The sequence below is a fragment of the Falco peregrinus genome, chromosome 3, assembly GCF_023634155.1.
Source record: "Falco peregrinus isolate bFalPer1 chromosome 3, bFalPer1.pri, whole genome shotgun sequence".
Classification (NCBI taxonomy): domain Eukaryota; kingdom Metazoa; phylum Chordata; class Aves; order Falconiformes; family Falconidae; genus Falco; species Falco peregrinus.
In genome coordinates, this window is record NC_073723.1 from 18073925 (window position 1) to 18093190 (window position 19266).

General features: G+C 43.1%; 2 long non-coding RNA genes across 2 annotated transcripts in view; both read right to left on the minus strand.

The window, feature by feature from the left end:
- Positions 1-460: 460 nt before the first annotated feature.
- Positions 461-15960, minus strand: LOC129784226 (uncharacterized). Its single transcript, XR_008746690.1, has 3 exons — positions 13785-15960; positions 3355-3446; positions 461-2428 (listed from the first exon to the last, which is right to left on the minus strand). It is a non-coding gene; the product is annotated as an uncharacterized LOC129784226 (long non-coding RNA).
- Positions 15961-16032: 72 nt separating this feature from the next.
- LOC114013248 (uncharacterized) overlaps positions 16033-19266 on the minus strand; it is a 53985-nt gene continuing 50751 nt past the window's right edge. Inside the window, exon 3 of the long non-coding RNA XR_008746694.1 lies at positions 16033-16869. This is a non-coding gene — a long non-coding RNA (uncharacterized LOC114013248). The remainder of the gene's footprint in view (positions 16870-19266) is intronic.

Genomic DNA, 19266 nt, shown 5'->3' on the forward strand with positions numbered 1-19266 from the left:
CTCATTTTCAGAAACGCTGGTCAGCCACAAACCTGAGCAGCGGAAACTGTGGGTGCCTCGTATCTCAGTCGCTTTTACAGGGCTCAGGTTCGGTCTGGGTAGGTACCCTGACTAAGCCAGTGTTCCAATTCAATATTGCAGAATATAATTTTGTAATTTGTGGCATGGAGTGGGCTGGAGCATCCTAAATAGTGGGAAATCTGTTGGGTATTTTACAATAAGTTAGGAAGTCTAGTAAGGTCCCCACAAAGAGTCAGTTTTGCCAGGCTTCATCACTTCATTTGGTCCTGCTGCTTGCAGCTGAGTGTTGGAGCCTCGCCTCAACACCCCCCCCAGTGCTCAGCTGTGTGGGGTCTGGTGCAGGCCAACCCAAAAGCCTACTCCTTGCCTTCGGCAGTAGCCCATGGCAACCAAGAGGCTTTCCAAGCCAACCACTTGGGAGCACGTGCAGATGCACAGCTTCTAGGAGAAATCACCTCAGATCCTGCACAGCTAACGATGATAAAACGAAGATAAAATCAGCATTAAATGCAGAATGGCCCTGGCTGCATTCCTGTTCCAGAAATGTGATGCAGAGACCTGAATCAGGTTCAGAAGGATTTATTAGTCATGGTAATAAGTTGGAAGGTGAGTTAGACAAACAAACAGCATTTCTGGATTGGTGAAGCACTGCACCTCAGTTAAGTAGCCCTGCCAGATCCAAGCAAATTCTTCCTCTGTGGCATAGACAATCCATGGTTTGGGTACAGAGCGTGGGAAACTGAGAGCCAATGCAGAGAGCTGGTGCCATGGATACAGTCTTCTCCCTCCTCCCATCATTCACCACATCTGGATGAAAAACCTTCCCTCCACACTGGGACCTGTGGGCCAACTGCCTCTCCCCCTCAGGCTCCTCTGCAGTTTAACACACTTCTACCTTCTCACCAGTCTGGGGATGCAATCTCTACAGAAGCACTGAACTGATAGGAGTAACAGTGACAATGTTCTCCTTCCCCACACCCAAAAACACCAAACAAGTCATTTTAAGACAAAATTGGGTCTGTGTTATGAGCGAGATTACAGGATACAGGTTACTTCTCATCCCATGTAAGCAAACCAGGAGACTTTGTGCAGGGATTTTGAACATGCTATTGTACTTTCCTTGGCAGAACAAGTATTTTGAGGCTTTTGCTCTGTTAAGCCCTTGAGGATCCATTTGCATTCAAGAAAAAATTTCTTTCCTCCATTTCATGCTTCTGAATATCCATATGTGGATTTGAAGATTTCTCCCTCCTCTCTTGCCCAACAGAGCAACTAGAAGAGCTTCTGCCCAACAGTCACAGCCCTGTTTCTCAGGTGACCAGCTCCAGTGGGCAACAAGCACCCTCTAGTAAGAGGTTTAGTTGCCAGGTAATTTCTCACATGAAAAACACTTTTTTCTCTCCTGAGCAGCAGTAAGACAGTAGTTTGGAGTGTTTGCAATATGATGGGAGCACTCTCGAGTCAATGATCTTCACCAAATACCCACCTGAGTCACCTCAGTAGGTCTGTGCAGTGAGGAAGGATTACTGCAGCAAGGCCAACATCCCCTAAGGGTATTAGACCAAGCTGAAAGTAAAAGGACAGCAGGAGGGTAAAACCCAGTCAAGCAGTCAAAATGGACATTGCACTCTGGTAATTCCCAGTTTGCACTCTACCTGAACAAAACAGCAAGCTATGTAAAATATTTTAAGAACTGCTGGGAAAAACAAGCAGGCAAAACATGCAAGTGCACACAAGCTATCACCACAATCCATTACAATCATGTTCTTCCCATGCTCCTGCTATGACCACCTGTGACTTGTTAGCTAGCCTCTTGGCATGGGAGGAATGCCAGTTTCTAGCCTCCCACCTTTGTTTCTTCTGATGTAACCCAGAAAGTTTTGTCACATCCTACTGTAGCTTTTAAATGCACATATTGTATCTGACTTGCCACTCCTGACCCTTCCCCAAAGGGTTATGGCTTTCAGTTTTGTGATCATCTTAGTGGCAAAATCAGCTGCTGACAGAAAATAATGCATATACCAGTACTGAAGCCTTGGGGAACAAAACAACGCTAAGTGACCAAACAAAACCAACAGAGGTAATAAAAGAACAGGATGATTTACACTGGAAGAAACAATAGCAACTTGTCAAACGGATACATGAACTCATTAGCCTCTCCTTAATCACAGTAAGGAGGCTGTGAGGTCATGTATCAATATTGATAACTACTTCAAATGTCACCCTTTTATAATTCACTCAAGCCACAGATAACCTGTGTTCCAAAATCTCCAGAGGTTCACATGATGGGCATAGCAGCACCAGCTATGAAACTCAAAATTTATCTGCCTTTTCAGTTCACATCCTCCTGAGCGATCAGCCTGTCCTCTTCCAAAGATTTTCATTGCTCCTCTTCAGGCAGAAACATCTGTAAAGATATTGATGCTGTGAGTTCTCAAGCACCCTGGTCACTCTAATATGGTTAGTGACTATTGTCTCTTCATCTTTGTAGCCTTTTCTTGCTATGGCACATTCAGGAGCCCTGTCATGGACTGATTTCTCTCCCTGGTCACATAACTTCTTCCTATTCCAGTTCTCACAAGCTAACTACAAAGATTTCTCACATCGCCTGTCTTTTTCTGGTGAAATATCTTTCCCCCCCATTGTGCAGGACATGTGTACTTTGGTCTCTCTGCGTGCTCAGAACTTCTTCCTTCACACTGTGCAATTATCTTTCACAAGCTGCTTCAAGCTCTGCAGCAACCCCAAGAGCTGAAAATCTCACCGAACATCACTGAAGAAACTGCTTCCTCCAGTGTGAAATGCCAGATATGCCACTGTATGCAATGTTATCTGCACATTGCTCTCCAGTCTCCACCTCTTAAATAATCCCCCCACCCCTGGGGCAGGAGAAGATGTTTAACTCCTAGAGCCAAAAGCTGCTTGGCACAAGTGTCAAATTAGCAGCAGAGACTCCTTCCTGCTGAGTTTTTACAACCTTCAAAAGCTGTGTCCTACCATACCTTCTGTCTCTTGAAATGAAACCTCACCATTCACCCCACCAGCACATCTCATCAATTCATTTTAACAAGTTAAAGCTGTTCTTCCTTCTCCTTTATTCTCACGGCAAAGCTCCTTGCCCCAAAGACTACAGGCGCATTTGCTCCCTACGTATTACAATTTCAAGGTCTGTACAAGGGCAATTTTAATTTTTCCTTCCTGTAAACAGCACCAAGCACAGGAGGTCCTAACTTTGCACATCACTAAGCACTGCACAGTGTAAGTCAAGTCAAGTAATGAATAGAGCTGTGAATATTTAATTTAATGAGCATTTCCCTGGGGCCCTCAACACACCTCTCAAAAACACTTGCTTTAGAGGTTCCTTCACAATGAAGAAAGCTCATCCATTTGATCAACTCATCTTTTAGACTTCTCTGTAGTATGACCTGCAAAACACAAAAATGATACTTCCATATCAGGCTCATCATCTCTGAATGCAAGTCCCTCTGCCTTTTCACTCCCTTTCAGATCAAGGCAGCTCACTGAATTGTGAGACACCTTAATCTATTACCTTAGCCCTTTCTCACCAGCCATTTCAAGCTCAATTAGTGAGAAAGGAGAGGGGACAGTACTGACACACAGGACAGACTTGAACAGGCTTTCCTCCCTTTTTGCCCCTCACAGAATGTGTGCTCCAGAAAAAGCAGGCAAGAGAAGACATTAGAGGAAAGGTCTTGCAGGAGGGCATAAAGGTAAAATATACACACAATGCACATGTGTCACAACATGTGTTTATCACAGACTAAGTGAAAATAGAGATGAAAAGAGCTTTAAGAAGTCACTTAGTTCCATCAAGGCAAGGTCACATATAGTTAAGTCATCCCTTTCTTTCCATTTTAGAGCACAAAATAGTAACATGCAATTTACTGTTTCTTTTGCAAGACGAGACTTCTTGTCGTACTTACGACGATATCCAGGTAATCCTCAAGGAGCTCTGAACACTCAGAATACACCTAGGCTAATGCAATGGGCAGGAGACATCACCTGCCAACCAGGCAGATTCAGAAAGATGGATTCATTCCCAGAAAAAAAAGGAATTCCTTCAAGCCAGAATAGCAGTTGGGTTTAAAAAAGCAGACCTCATGAGCAGAACAAGGCACAGGGAAATAAAAAACAAGGGGAGAGGGAAACTTTCTTAACAGTGTGTTCGGCAACTGCATTTCAACAGCTTACTGAGCACTGTATAAAATGTAACACGACAGGACTTTACAGCTTGAGGCAACAAGGAAGGCAGGGAGGGCCAGTTCTGCTGGTCCTACTGCTCACTGGTGCTGTGCCAGCATTTTAACAGGGAAAAACCATGAAAATAATCTCCCTTCAGCTTGCAGCTCAAGAGTCTATACATGAGAAAACATCTAAATATATTAAAGCTTACCCCATTATATCCAACACAGAGAAAATGAAGGAAGTCAGACTTTATCTTAAAGAATCACTTTCTTCAAATTGGGACAATGCTTAAAGTTCAAAATACTCTGAGTTAGATTTGCAGTAGGTACAGATATAACCAGAACTTTTGAAGGGAATTATACTGACTTTCATCAGCTGAACATCTAGCTCTGCTTTCACCTGCTGTCCTGATTGCAAAATCATCTGTTTCAAAGACAGATTTTTATTTTTTTTTTAACCCAAAAATGCATTCATCTTTATAGGTTCATTGTTGTAGCTTCAAAGCAGGATTACACAATCACTGATAAATACAGGAACTTATTTTGTCGTGTCTGGATGTCTGATCCTGCATAAATAGATTTTTGTTTAACAAACAATCCTTTGTTTCCTGTCACTTTGTTGCCTAGGGGTTAATTTTGGCATGCCACATGCTAAGGGGATATATTGCTTTGAGTCAGAAAACAGTGGGGATGCTGTTTGTCTGGAATGCAAAGAGAATGGAGCTAATCACTAAAGAAAATAAACATTCAGCCCTATGCTTTGCAGCCTTTTGATGTGGAGCTGGTTCTGAAGGTGGCACTTGGTCTGCCTGATTAAAAACAATCAGACATTGTTAATACTGTGACTCAGCCCACCTGTGCTCGCTGCAGAACGATATATCACTGTAAAACATGAAGCTTGATATCCAGAGGGAGGGTCTGTCCCACTGCACGGAACAACACGTGACATTTTGCAAGCACAGCTCTATCCTGAAAAAAGTCTGACTCACCAGGATACTGTGGGAAATGTACTGGATTAGAAAAGACTTGCTCAATGGATGGTCCCACCTGCCCATGCAAAGGGTGAAACTGGTGAAAATTAGGGTACAAACCAGACAAGCAAAAAAGGCAATGTTAGTAGCAAAGGAAATTGCAAGACTAGTACCGTGACTCAAGAGCTGCTAATGGATTTAGTCTGCCAGTCTTCCAACTCGTTGTACATCAGCCTGGTTCAGGTTGTCAGAGCCAGAAAGATCTGAGTTGGTCATGTCTGTTCGCCTGATCACCATGTACAGTGAGGGAGCTCTTAAGGGATCCCAGCAAGTGTGGCAGTTTAATAGGAGAGAGGTACTGAGCAGTGGTCTAACAATAATAAAAAAGGGAAAGATCATCCTGTGGCATCATATTTCTCCAGACAATGAGACTGTAAATCTTCATAAAGTGATTTCCTCCTGTGGTAAAAGCCAGTTCTCTGGAGAAAAAGCAGGAGTCCACCATTTCTGTAGGAGGTGGCAACATATGCTGCTTAGTAAAGGGCAAAGTGGCATCAGGATATATGGAGATGCCACATGAAACCAGGAATATTAAGATCTCCAGGGTGTTTCCCTTTGGGTTTTGTTTTCTGATGATCAAGTTGGAGTTTTTGTGGCACTGGTTTTGTTAAAAGGTGTGAGATGGGAACAGGTGACCCCACCATTTAGGGAAGAATGTTTTTGTCCTTCAGTTAACAGCTTCTTTAGCTAACAGTTTAGTTGCAGTGAGGAATGAGAAGTGGCCTATTGAAGAATCCCCACAAGAGGCCAGAGAAGCCAGAGAAGATCCGTCTAAGGTTACATCGCTCCACCTCTCATGCCAGGCTGGGAGCCCTGTAGGTACCTGGCATGCTTGCTGCCATCAGCTGCCCCTGCAGAAGAGCAGCCCCTCTCAAGGACAAAGGGGCAGGAAGGCTCCAGCATCACCCGATTCCCAGCACGTGATGGAGGAAAGGGGAGGCCTCACCCACCATCTCCCTCCTCTACCTCAAGTACCACATAGAGGTGAACCCTGCCTCGCACAGCTCTAACCAGACTCTGGGATCCCTGTTCATAAAACAAGCAGGGAGGGTGGTGGAGGCAGTCTCTGAAAGCTCCATATCTGATTTCATCCCAAGAAGAGGGCAGGAAATGGGTTCAAATGCCTCCAGGGTCCTTCTTTGTCATTCCTCCTCTTCCCATCTCCACCCCTGTAGTTTACACCTAAAGAGAGGAGCTTGAGAGACTAACCAGAGCCCACTCACGGTAATAGTCCCCACTATCTGGCTTTATTACTCCATTCAAATTTTCATCCTTCCTCGGTCAGAAGACCTTAGCCTCTTTCTTTGTGAAAACAGCTTTCAGTCTTCCTGGACTTCCCACAGAATGCAATCTAAACAAGCAAACATTAAAAACAGTCTTGGTGAGGGAGGAGCACAGCAGAATTCCTATTTCCCCCTCCTAGATTTCTGCCCTGGCTGGCTTTGAGTTGACACCAGCAATGCTGGCATAGACAGAGTCTGCAGGAGTCCTCTCAGCTCATGCAAGAGCAGCCAGGCTAGAAGTCCTTTAGCATTTTCCTCCAGGACACGCAGAGTCATAGCCCTGGGCATTTAAGCCAAAGGTCTGGTTCTTCAAGCACATGAAGAGGAAGGTATCAAATCAGTGGTGCCAGTTCCCTTTATTAGTCTTTTGGGGCAAGAAATAAGGATATGGAGAAGAAAGGACAAGGATGAGAAGAAGAGGGTTGTATCTCAGGATCTCCTTGTTTAAGCGACTCTAAACTGGGACAATATCCAGCATTACCTGGACTTTAAATCCACCTGATATTGTTTTCAAACAGCCATTTTCCTGTTGATCTGTTCAAGATTTCTGAATTTTTCTGCACTCCCTGAATAGAAACAGCAGCAGCTCCCAGTACTGAGCTGCAATTCAATTGCCAGCACTGCTCTGAAATCTAAGCTTTTGCGCCAATGTGTCTTGAACTTGAAGGACTGGACCAGCATCTGTGACCCAAACTCTGCTCACAGCTTCATTTTATATAAAAGGCCATACTGCTTCATATTTCTTGAAGCTGCTTGGTTCTCTCTCCTGCCTGCCATACATATGCAGTACTGAATGGCACCGTGGGGTATGTTTACCCTTTAGGGTAAACCCAAAAGGCCAATTCAATCATTAGGAAGTAAAAGGGTTTTACCATGGGGCAAACCTATCTGAGTGTCAGTGGCTGATTTCCAAAGGGGACAAAGGGTTTAGTTCAACTCTATCATTAATTTCAGGGACAGCTTCTTAGCTAAGTTCCACACACTCCTTTGAACCATATCTTAAGGCCTCCATCCCCAAGGGAAAAAAACACTCTTCAGGCAAAAATTAATGTAATGAATAAGACATTTAAGCAAGCTCCTTGAGACTATCTTTTCCCTGTGTGTTTGCTCAGTGGGGCCCTGGAATACACATGCAGGTCACAGACAAAGCTGCAGAACAAATAATTGATTATTACTTCTGCCAACCTCAGGACTAATCACTACATGGATAGCTGTACCGCTCTGTCTGCCTTCTGCTTTCCCTGTCTGCTTTAACACGCTAAGGAGAGGATTCTGAAAAAGAGCTTATGTTGCTTGTCACTCCACTCTTCTAGGGCTTTAGGGAGAGCTCAGCACCAAAGTTCTTTAGGTGCCTTCAAAAATGCCAGCCCTGGATATCAACCCATTTCTCTTTTCTACCCTCACACTTCAGAGTTCTTCAGCACCAGAAAAAAACATCAGTAGAGTTTTAATTTCCTTTTCTTAATGTAAGAACATTTTCTTCCTTCCTGCTGCTATGCAAAGTAGAGGATGCAAGAAATGAAGATTAAATGTTTAATTTCACTAGGCTCTCAGATGTCCAGCCAGTTATCAGTATTTCTGCCTTCACACTCTTTTTATTTCTCACCTCTTTACTTTTTCCCACCTCGCTCCACCCTTTCCTCCCCTTCCCTTGCAGGCTCCCTCCTATAGCAGCGTTCTCTGGCTTAGCAAAGGAAAAAAATTGCTGAGTATTGGAGAAGAAATTCTAATGGTGCTTCCTTTAGAACAAGACTGGGATAGTCTCCTGAGGGAAGAGTACCAGAAGTCCAGTTGATGGAAACATTTAAAACAAGATGTCATGTTGTGCAGGAACAAAAAGGAAATATGACGTGGAGAACAGTCCTTAACTGGCAAGAAGGAACTGTTAAGATCTAGTTACAAAATATTTGATGATGGTGGGACTAGATGGCTTTCACAGGGATTCTCTGCTGGGGAAAAGCAGAGGAGACAAGATGCAAAAGGAGGTGTCTGTATACCCCCATTAGCACTGCCAAGCAGAGTGCACATGATTAAGGAGGCATGACACAAAGCAGATGCACCAGAGTATGTTCCTTCCCTCCCCTTTGCAATGTCCATGCCCTTCAGATCCCTTTCTTTCCCCCCTGCTTTCTTTCATTTGTCTCTAGAACACATATACTATATTGACATATCAGCAATCCTGCCTGTTCTGCTCCCAACACCATCAAGTTTTGTAATTATATAGAAAAAAAGGGGGAAAGGAAAATGGAGCTTGTCTAGCACAACTTGTTCCTTACAAACCCATTCTGCTTCCCGTATTTTTGGTGTATTACATGCTCTTGAGCTATTCTGGATTGGGCCAAATAACAGGATCTGTCACAGCGAGAAAGGCAACCAAAAAGGGGTAAAAATGTGCAGGTAGTGCTGTGAGGTCAGTTTGATGTAATGCTTTCATTAGCATCTAGAAGGGGCTTATCAAAACCAACACTAGCAGGGGAGTGGGTGCTTTTGCAAAGGAGTTACAGGACAGAGGGCAAGACTCAAAACACAAAATTGTGCCTGTGGGACTGCAGACTTCTGCCAAAATCTCACCCACCAGGCATGAGGATTCGCAGAGCTCACTCCTGGCAGATACCTGGCCTGCGCCTCAGGCATGAACAGGACAGTGACATGGCTTCTCTTCGGCATCATGACCCCTTCAAATGAAACTCAGCTGGTGACCCAGATCCACCAAGCAACTCACTGGGTACACAGGGTCACAGTGCAGGAGGGAGGCAGCACCTGGGATACACCATCTGGTTGAGTCTTACTATCCATGTGACACCTCTCCAACAATATACTACCACCTCCAGCCCAGCATCCCCATTTCATGACCAGGTACGGTAAGTCTCATCCACTGGAGGAAAGAAAACACACCAAAACGTGAGCAAGCAGCTGTCCCAGGGATAAAACCAGATCCTAGATTCATTATTTCTAATCAGTAAGTGATCTAACACTGACACAGCACAGGAGTGACTCCACATAACACATGAAGATCAGTCAGGCCCAGCATCAAGAACAAAACTATAATTAGAGCGAATGCCTGAAGAGCATCAGTTCTGTACCATAGCACTGACCTTACAAAAAGTCTTGCTATAATTAAATCAAACTCTTCAGCAAAATGTTTATGCCACACTGTAATTGCACCAGCTGCAAGATCTGCAATGATGGAAACCGTTTGAAAAGGTTAGAATTATAATTCTATAATATGATCCTATTAATGGGCATTTTATCATTTAAACAGTGAGTCAGGAAGAATACTTTTTCCTTTCCTTCTCCCTTCTTTTTCTGGCCTTCTGCTGTGGATGCAGACACTGTGAGCAACCATCACTCATACTTTTTTTTATTATTATTTGCAAATACTTCTCTTCCTAGTTAGAATGCCAATCATGAGACAATTTGAAAAGAAAGCTTAAAGGCTTAAAAAAGTAGTAGTATCTTGCACTAAAAAGAAAGCTTTTGAAAAATCTCAAAAGCAGTAGGGTTTCATACTGAATAAAAGCTAGGAATAATAATACTTTTCTTTTTCTTCTTTTCTAAATGTTACTTTGCAACTTCATAATTTAGAATTCAAAAATCTACTTTATTCTCAGCTAAATACAGCATACGGGCATACAAGCCTAGCCGAGGCTGAAGATGTTTCTACAGGGAACTCATATTAGCCTGCCATCTACTCAAACCACACCAATAGCCAGTTTTTTGGCATTATTAACGTGCAAAATTGCATTTCTCAATGTTCTTGTAGGAATCTGAATCACACTGACATTCAACAGGATTTGTGCTCCTAAGTAATATTTGAAAATTCTGCCCATAAATACTTACATTGAAAAAATTGCCTGGAATACATCTCAATAAAGTCACTGTCCCAGTTGTACAGGGTAACGACAGAGTAACTCACAGAGTAACAGCAAAAAACAGGCATTGCGCAAGTGAGCCGCTAAAGTAGGTCTCGCTGAGAAGGAAGGCTGAGCAGGGTCCAGCACAGGGTGACACAGTAAATCACCTCATTACCATCCTAACAGACAAAAGCAGAGCAGAAATACCCAGCAACAACTGGCATTTCAGTGGCATTTCAGCACGGCACCGAGCATACTAATTACCAGCAAATAACACAGCCCTTGCTCGTAAAGTTAAATTGAGGCTATTGCACTCCAAATAGGCCAAGCCCAAATGCACACTTGATTTAGCATTACACATGTACCTGGGCATTAAGGGTGTTTCACCCCTGTGGGCTGCCCACCGGGCCAGCTCCACCGAGGAGCTGCAACAGCCCCAGCCAGGATGGAGAGCTCGGGCGGCTGCAGGGCTGGGCTGGGCTCGGCCACCTCACAGATGCACTGTTGCACAGGGCTCAGAGAATGCCAGAAGAAGCCAGACTTGCATTTCCAAAGGTGGAGCAGAGAGTAGGGGGCTGGGGGGAAGGATTTTGCAAGCTTTCAGGGATGTACCTAAAGTGCTGTGTGCTGGGATGGGAGTGTGAAAATGGGGCAGCTGGGAGATGGCAGCAGGGGAGGACAGAGCAAAGACCAGTTCTATATCCCTCCAGACAGCCCTTGAATGTCAACGCAGAGTTTCAGCAGTGGAATAGAAACTACTGTAGGGAAGCTTTTGTACCAGAAAAATAGTAGGGAGGAGATATAAGCATATCTATGTTACATGAGCACAAAAGCTGTGGAATTACAGAAGTAGCAACAGGTACTGGAAACAGCAAGTCTTTGGGTGAGTTAGAATTGAGGTGTCAGATAGTCATCTGGCAATACTTGCCTAAGATTTATATAGCCCTCAAAGTGAAATGAGAAAGGAGTAAATAGTTCAAAAGTATTTCTCACAGGTGTTCAGGGTGAAAACCCTTAGGAACAACCCGGAAGAGACCAAAAGAGAGTAGCCCAGAGGCTAAAACTGTGGAGAGCTTCAAAATCCCAACCAAAGACTGTTTATGAATACAAAAGGTATCTCCAAAGCAGTGAAACCCCCTCACTGGCTTGACTTTGAGCTCACAGCAATAGTGTAGGGTCAAGCAAAGACTTTGATAAGCAGCTTTCCCATGTCAAGAATAACAGCCACAGACTGCACACACTGCCCACATGCGCACACAGAAAATGCTTTCAAAGCCCCATTGTCTCTCTTGCTAGGACATCACTGCCTTCTGGGGGGAGTGCAACTACATGGACCACTCCAGCAGAGAGCAGAAAAGCCAGTCCTAATAACAGACACTCAAAAAAAAGAAAATTCCTAAGTATAGAAGCAGAAATTTCCCCTGTAAGATATTCACATTCCAGCCTTGCCCCCAAAACAAAGATGCAAAGCTTGTTACCCAAAATAGGCATCCCAGCACTCAATGCAAGTGCAGAGCAGTGGTGCTGGTCACTTATAAGAGCCTCAGGTTTGGCTCAAGGGCCGCAGCAAAGGCAAAGGGCACCACTCCCCTTGGCACGTACTTGTGTTCTGGGTACCAAAGAACAGGCTGGAGCAGCTTAGCTGCAGTAACACAGAGCCGAAGTAGCTTTTGCAGCCCACACTAAGAGGCATGGCAAATTCACCTGAGCTGCAATCTGCTGTGGCTAGTTTGCAAGTGGTACCAAAGTCAACAAGTGAAAAGCCTCTGGGTATCTCTGCAAGACGCTGCTGTGGTGTCCTGGCACAATTCCCGCAGAATAACAGTGGATACCCAGTGACATAGTATCCTTTTGCTAAAACACAGGAATTCCTCAGTTTCCAAATGTTGCATTACTCTTTTACTCACTGTCAAGCAAGAGAGACAAGTTTCAACTTTACATGTGATTGACTAGATTACCTGAGTGATGCACTTATTTCCCTTGGCAAATGAAATGAAATGTTAATGCTCCGTAAGAATTGTGGGCAGTATAGCACACACTTCTCTTCCGGCCATTGCCTGTATCATGGGCAACAGCAAATGGGTTTGCTTTCATTAAAGTCCCAGCTTCAATATCTCTGTTGTTCTAGTAGCAAGAGCTACTTTTAGCAAGTTGATTTGAAAAAAATTAAACACATTTTTTTCCTATTCTGGTTGGCAGCTCCTCATAACCTAAGTGACATCCACATTTTACATAACCCTTTCTCTGCACACCGCAGTGCTAGAGCATTTCCCAGCATTAAAACACTTTCATCTTGTGCCTACCACTGTTATTAGGGGGTGAGGTTTGTATGTGAGTTCACCAGGCCAAGAGGTCAAGCAAACCAGCCACGATCCCTAGCCATGCTTGAAGCAGTGCTTCTAAAAGAGCTACTGAGAGCAAGACTGGACGGATGCCCACATCTCGATGCTGTTGCTAGAGTGATGTGAACCAGCTAGATTACGTATGATTTGGATACATGCTGCAACCACATCGCCCTGTTGCAGGAGAAATAAACTTTCACAACAGCTGTTTGACAGGAGACAGAGTATGGTGAAAGGGCTGGATGGGTCAGAGTTAAGATTACAGTAAATGAGCTGTAATGTCACATGCAGCAATAGGAGCCATGAGATCAGTTACATGCCTTAGGAATGGTAACTTCTCGTTTCCTTGTTTTTTTCTGCGTCTAGCACGTGGTTGCTGGAACAAATCAGCTTAATGGTGTTTCTCCATCTGTTGGGATACAGTGTGATAAGCTTGTATAATTTGTAAGTTAATTATTTACATGTGTTCCTGAAATTGGAGGAAAAGAGAAAACTTTATGCAGGGAACGAGCAGGGATGGAGGAGTTAAGGGACGTAGTGACTGTGTTTGTCTCTGATCTCATTGCAGCTCAGGGAGAGCTTGGTGGCTCCTACAGATTTCCAGGAAAATTATATGAGAGTGAAAGAAAGGAATCTGAAATGCAATCATCAGCTAAGAGTAGTTCACGCAAAAGTATCCTATGATCAGTTACCAAGTCCAAAGTTACCCGACTGAAGCACGAGGCTTTCAAGCTGGGCAGGAGGGAGGGGAAAGCTGCTGGCAGCTCAGCGGCCCCCGTGAGCCACAGGCTCCCTCTGGTAAAGGCAAGGAGGCATTTCTCACTGGCAATGGATGTGTTGAAATATCCATTTCATTTTACATCATTTCCAAATGCAGCACATTCATAAACCTGGTGGAACAGACAGAAGGATTTGGGCTACACCTGCTGTCCCCTGCAAACACCAAAGATTTAAGAGCCTCGTGTGTCCAAACTGCTTTTAGTCATGGATTTTGTTTAAGTTTAGCAACAGCTTATGTCCCGAGTTCAGGAAAAGGCAGGAAACTTACATTTTCCAGTTTTCTCCTTGACATCACTTGCCAGTAGACTCCAGAGGGATGACAAAGCTGTCTTGCTTACTTCTTCACTCCACAGATTGCATCAAATGTGAAGGAGAATCTAAACAAGTTGTCAAAACCGTTAGAATTTCAGTTTTTACTAAAATGCAGGTTTTGTGAAAGAAACGTATTTCCATTGAAAAACATATTTTCCCTGAAACTCCTATAATGTGTTATTAGCTAATTTCACACCACCCCATTCTACGCTATAAGTAGCAGCTTTCAAGACCACACTGTGGTCAAGACAAGATGCATCTGGACCAGGCTACCCTGAGATGGTACTGTCCCTTGCCACAAGAAGGAATGCAGTGTATTATAGGAAACACATTCTCCTAAAGATCCTGACCTGTGGGAAAGAAAGAGAAAAATACATTGAACTAAAATTTCCACTGCAATGGCATTTGAATTTTATTCCTAATGCAAATTTCCCAGCAAACCCACTAAAACTAATCTTTAACAAATCAGAACAGACACATGTCAATATTTGCTGTAATTCACTTTTCATTTCTGGAATTGAGGGTGCTTTTGACAAAAAGACAACACTGAGGAGACAATGCCACGACAGTACAGAGTTTTTTTGCTGTTCTTACTCAGACAAGAAATTCTTAACAAGACAAGTAGCACCATCCTCTGGACATCAGTGAGAATCGAGCACAAAGCAAGCTCCTGGTTCCTCAGGTGGTGCCGGATTCAGATTTCACCATCCGTGTGTGGAGTTCCCAGTTTCTGCGCCACTTGCTGGAGCTCAGCATGAGGTCTCCACCCACACCATGCTCACAGTCTCACAAAATTAATTCATTAGAAAAGAAAAGCCTCTGGAGCAACAAATTAAAGTTGGAAGGAAGAAGAAATCAGCTGAATAGATGAAGCCAAGAAAAAACAATATATATATATATGTATATAGGTATATACCTATAGCTCTTTATTTTCCATACTGTTGTACAAATCTGCAGATCACTATCACAGTCTCCAGATTAACACTGACTCATTGAGTCAAAGCATAGTGCAGAATTAATTTATTCTGATATTTACATTAAGGAAAGTTTTGACTACACATTAATATAAAAGCAAATCTTGGTGGGTTTTCTTCATTCAAGGATGTAAGGACCCTGCAGAGAAAAAAAATCCGAAGACTTATAGTTCAAAACAGTTTCTCTATCAATAGATTTTAAAAGATTTCTTTCTCAGTTATTTTGATTTTTCTGTTTACTTTTAATCTGTTTTCAAGTTTGCATGCAACCATGTAAGAGTGAAGTTAGAAACTAACAGCTTCTTTTAAAAAACACTGCTAAAAAGGAAAATTCATTCTTGAACAGATAAGGCTGGATTTTGAACTATAATGGAGTAAAAGAAAAGATTCAAATCATCACCCTTACTGGAAAAGTCAAAGGGGAGATCCTGGGAAGTAGTTTATCAGAGTCTTGGTAATTCCTTCTTGTCACAATAATGATACCCTAATGGCATCTTTCTAAATGATGTAACCCACTTGAACAACAGCCTTTGAGGCCTAATACCACTCAGGTAAGATGCAGAAGCAGAATTCATGGAAGAGGTGAAATTCACAACTCTGCGACATGCAAGAATGTTCTGTAATACATAGACATTACATTAGGGGATTTCCACAGACGTCACTTTATGAAATCCAGGTGCTTATTTTGTAGCTGCTGTAAAACAAAGCACCTTTTGAATATGCAGGGATAGTGATAAACCTAGGTCAGATGGGACTGTAAAACCTTTCTGGTAGATTTTCAGACAGTCTCCTGAAAGGAAGGTCACTTGGAGTTTTAGGCAAAAAACAAAGATCTTGTTGCTTGCAATATAGAGCAGAAAGGAGAAAGCATTTAAGTTCTCTAACTACACTGACAGCGCTAATATTTGAATGGGGAATAGGTGATCAGCCTGTTTGATGCCTTCCTCTGTTTCACAAGATCAGATCTAAGCCATAGCATCGTCCCTATTGAGAAATATGAAAATATTTCACACCAGCAACTCGAGTCCATTCTGTGACACATTTTAGTAGATGCTGAGGGTCTTCAGCTTTGATGACATCAGTGGGAACAAAAGATGTTCAGCTGGGCCCATTAAGGAGACAGTGCATGGCCTTCACTCACAAGCAGCTTTCCGTACTGCTGATGACTTCTGCTCCCCGCCCCCCCCCCCCCCCCCCCTTAAGACCTCCTACAGAGGTGTCCAGCACAGATCAGGTTAGAGTTTGGGGCTGGTTCTTTATAAACTTACCTGGGTCTTTGCATAATAGGAATAATTTATTACAGTAACAGATAGCACTGCTAGCACCAGACTTGCAGTATTTGTATGTAGAAACACATATTGGCTGTAGAAAAAAGTAAAAAGCTCATATTCACAGATGCAAAGGCATTTTTCCCAACTTTGAACCCACTCAAGACATTGCAGTCAGGAGCAGAGCTGAAAGCGCCACAGCCCTGGCCTCTTGCCAGCTCCCTGCCCAGCGCTGATAGTGCAGGCGGCTGCTGCTGACAGAAACTCTGAACTGGTTCAAGCCTGTGTTTCTTGGCTTGGGGAAGAACTTTTTACAGCACAGATTAGGAAAATTGAAGGCAAGGATCCACAGATGACTACAAACTGCCTGGGCCTTGCATAGAAAGAAGGACAGTTGCTCACTTCTGCTGTTCTTGTTGGGTGATTGCGCTCTATCAGAAGTGAGCACACGTACACGAGCATACATACCAAGATACACTGTACCTTCCTCTCAATCAAAGGAGAAGACAAATGGCCCTACCAGCCTCCAGGCACTCTCCTGTCCAAGTGGTGTTGCCCCTCTCTTGATACTGGATGAAGATCCACTGGTCCATTCTCCTCATTTGCTGTGCTCCAATCCCACTCCCAAGTGAGCTGCTTTAGAGGTGCAATTCCTCTTATCTACTATTACATCAAAATAGAAACCCATGTCTTCCTCCATCTGCCATGTAATCTTCCTGTAACACCCATCCATTCCTTGCAGATAAGTTCCTTAAATGGAAACCAACTTAGAGCATGATCATTTCTTCATACGGTCAGCCTAAAAATAAAAATATAAAGGCAAGGGATTTCAAATTATATGTGGCGCAATGATTGTAATCATCAGATCAAGAAGATGAATCACAAGATCTTGAGCTGAGCAGCAGCTTCAGGAAGGATGAATGTACTGATCACAAAGCTGAAAAACAAACACTTCTGCCTTACTTTCTTTACTCAACGTGCAGAAACTGTGACAAGTGCCCCATTAATCATTTAATACTTGTGTGTTCTGCTATTGACGTTGAGCTCCTATGTACTGCTACACCACTAATTTGTTCTGCTGAAGTTAGAACAGCACCCTGTCCCCCTGCCATTTCTTGAATGTTACTGTTGTTCAGCCTTCCTTTACAGCAGTTTCCTAAAATCTCTCTAACGGCTTGGGGGTTGTTTAAAGAATACAGTATTTATTTTCATCGCTTTTTTTTCCCTAGAATGTTTTGGCCACTGGAAGTGGAATCACAGCCTCAAGGTCACATGAGTTTGGGGAGATAACCGTCCTTAACTGGTGCTAGAAAACTTTGGCCTCAAGTTTCATGGCTCATTACATACAGAGATGTGAGAAAATATTATATGGCCTGAAGGGAAAAGGGCCTCACTTACTAATTTTGCTCTTTGAATGATGCAACTTCCACTTTAGGAAGAGGTGAACAGAGTTCTTTGGTGCACAGTTCACACACAGCTTAAGGACCCAGCAGCTTTTAGCTGGGATGCTGTAGGATGGAAACACACAAAATCATCTTACCCACAGCCCAAACAAACCAGAATTTTCCAGGTGACATGTCAACCCGCTCTGGCCTTCTGTTGTAATGGGAGAATTGCACTGAAACAGAAAACCATCTGGAAATCCAGTGTTCTCAGATATCCTAAAAACGTTACCAGTAATTTCTGTTCTTGCCTCTGGCTGAAATAAGCTGTAAATATTTCTAAGTGCTTTTCTAAATGCCTAGAATTTCAGCATGTACAAACTAGAGGGATGGTTCTTGAAATACTTGTACTAACTAACAAGAGAGCAATGAATGAAACAGATGCTTATTTTGGTCCTGGAAAGGAGCACTGACATACACCTGCTTTTGCAGAGTCCCATGGTTCAGAATATGCCAAAAGCCCCAACTGCCTCTTCAAAAAAGCAGTCTGTAGCAGCTCTGACTTCACAGCTCCAGTCTTGGTCCAGTACTGACCTGGATGGAGCTGGGGGAGGCAGCAGGCAGCAGGCAGCACGAGCCACAGGAGATGCAATACTGGTGATGGACCATCAGGTCTTCGATGCAACAGCTATTGCCGCTTCCCCAAGGAGGACTTTTTATGATTTCTGGTTCTCCCATCACAAACCTCACCTTAACATCTACCTGAGGAATCACAGCATCTGAATTCCATGAAGGGACCCCAGTACTCATTTTTTCTGCTAGAATTCTGAGCCATTTAGAGCTGATTTCCTTTTCCCTCTACAAAACAACAGTTTGAATTTGTCTAGTTTTATGATGCTGTATTTTATTGTCAATTGGGAAAAAATCCCAAATTTCACGATTCTTCCCTCACATTTACTGCACAGTTACATTTAAAGGAAGTTTGTAATCTCTAAATGTTCTTTTCTTTTTCCTTGCAGCCTACCCATGTAGCTATTCACAACCCATTTATTTATTTATTTATTTATTTATTTATTTACTTTTACTGTTGCAGCCACAAAACTCTAGGTGATGCTAACAGAGTTGCTGTGGTGTAAGTAAAGGCTGAGCTTTCCTCATCCTAGAAATTCCTGAAGCTTCATATTGTGACCTTTTGCAAGTCCTCTTCTCTGTGCTGGTGTATTGAAATAGATATATTTCCAAATGCGTGGCATTGGAAAACCAAGAACTCTACATATGCTATAATTATGCTTATTTTGTCAAGGTCTGTGCTACTCTGAAATGCTTGCAGTAGGCCACAATCCAGCATATCCTGTAAAGCAGCATCAATTTCTAAGGAAACAGATTAATGTACTAAATATATTTGCTTGCTACCCTGCACAAGCATGTTTGTGAAATATTCAGCAATGAACCATCCTAGTATTTTCCATGAGCTATTCAGAGCAAAGCGTTGTCACTGCTCCTACTGGAGCTGTTTTGGTGCATGCAGTACATCAGTCTGATGCGCCCAGTAAGGAGAAAGGGAGTTCCATAGTGGACACTGGCCAAGAAACTGGATCCTTGTAATTTTGCCAGGCTACTCCAACAAGCCTTCTTCTCCCTCTCATAAACAGTAAGATTAAAAGGATTTATCTGTTTACCAACTACAGGTCAGAATTTCTTTGAAATATCTGAGTCTACTCTAGGGAAGAAGAAAAAGTTAATACTTTCTTTTAACCTCTTTGCATAAGCCTTTGTGTTAATCTTCTCCTGCTATTTTTTATTTGTCAGGTCCC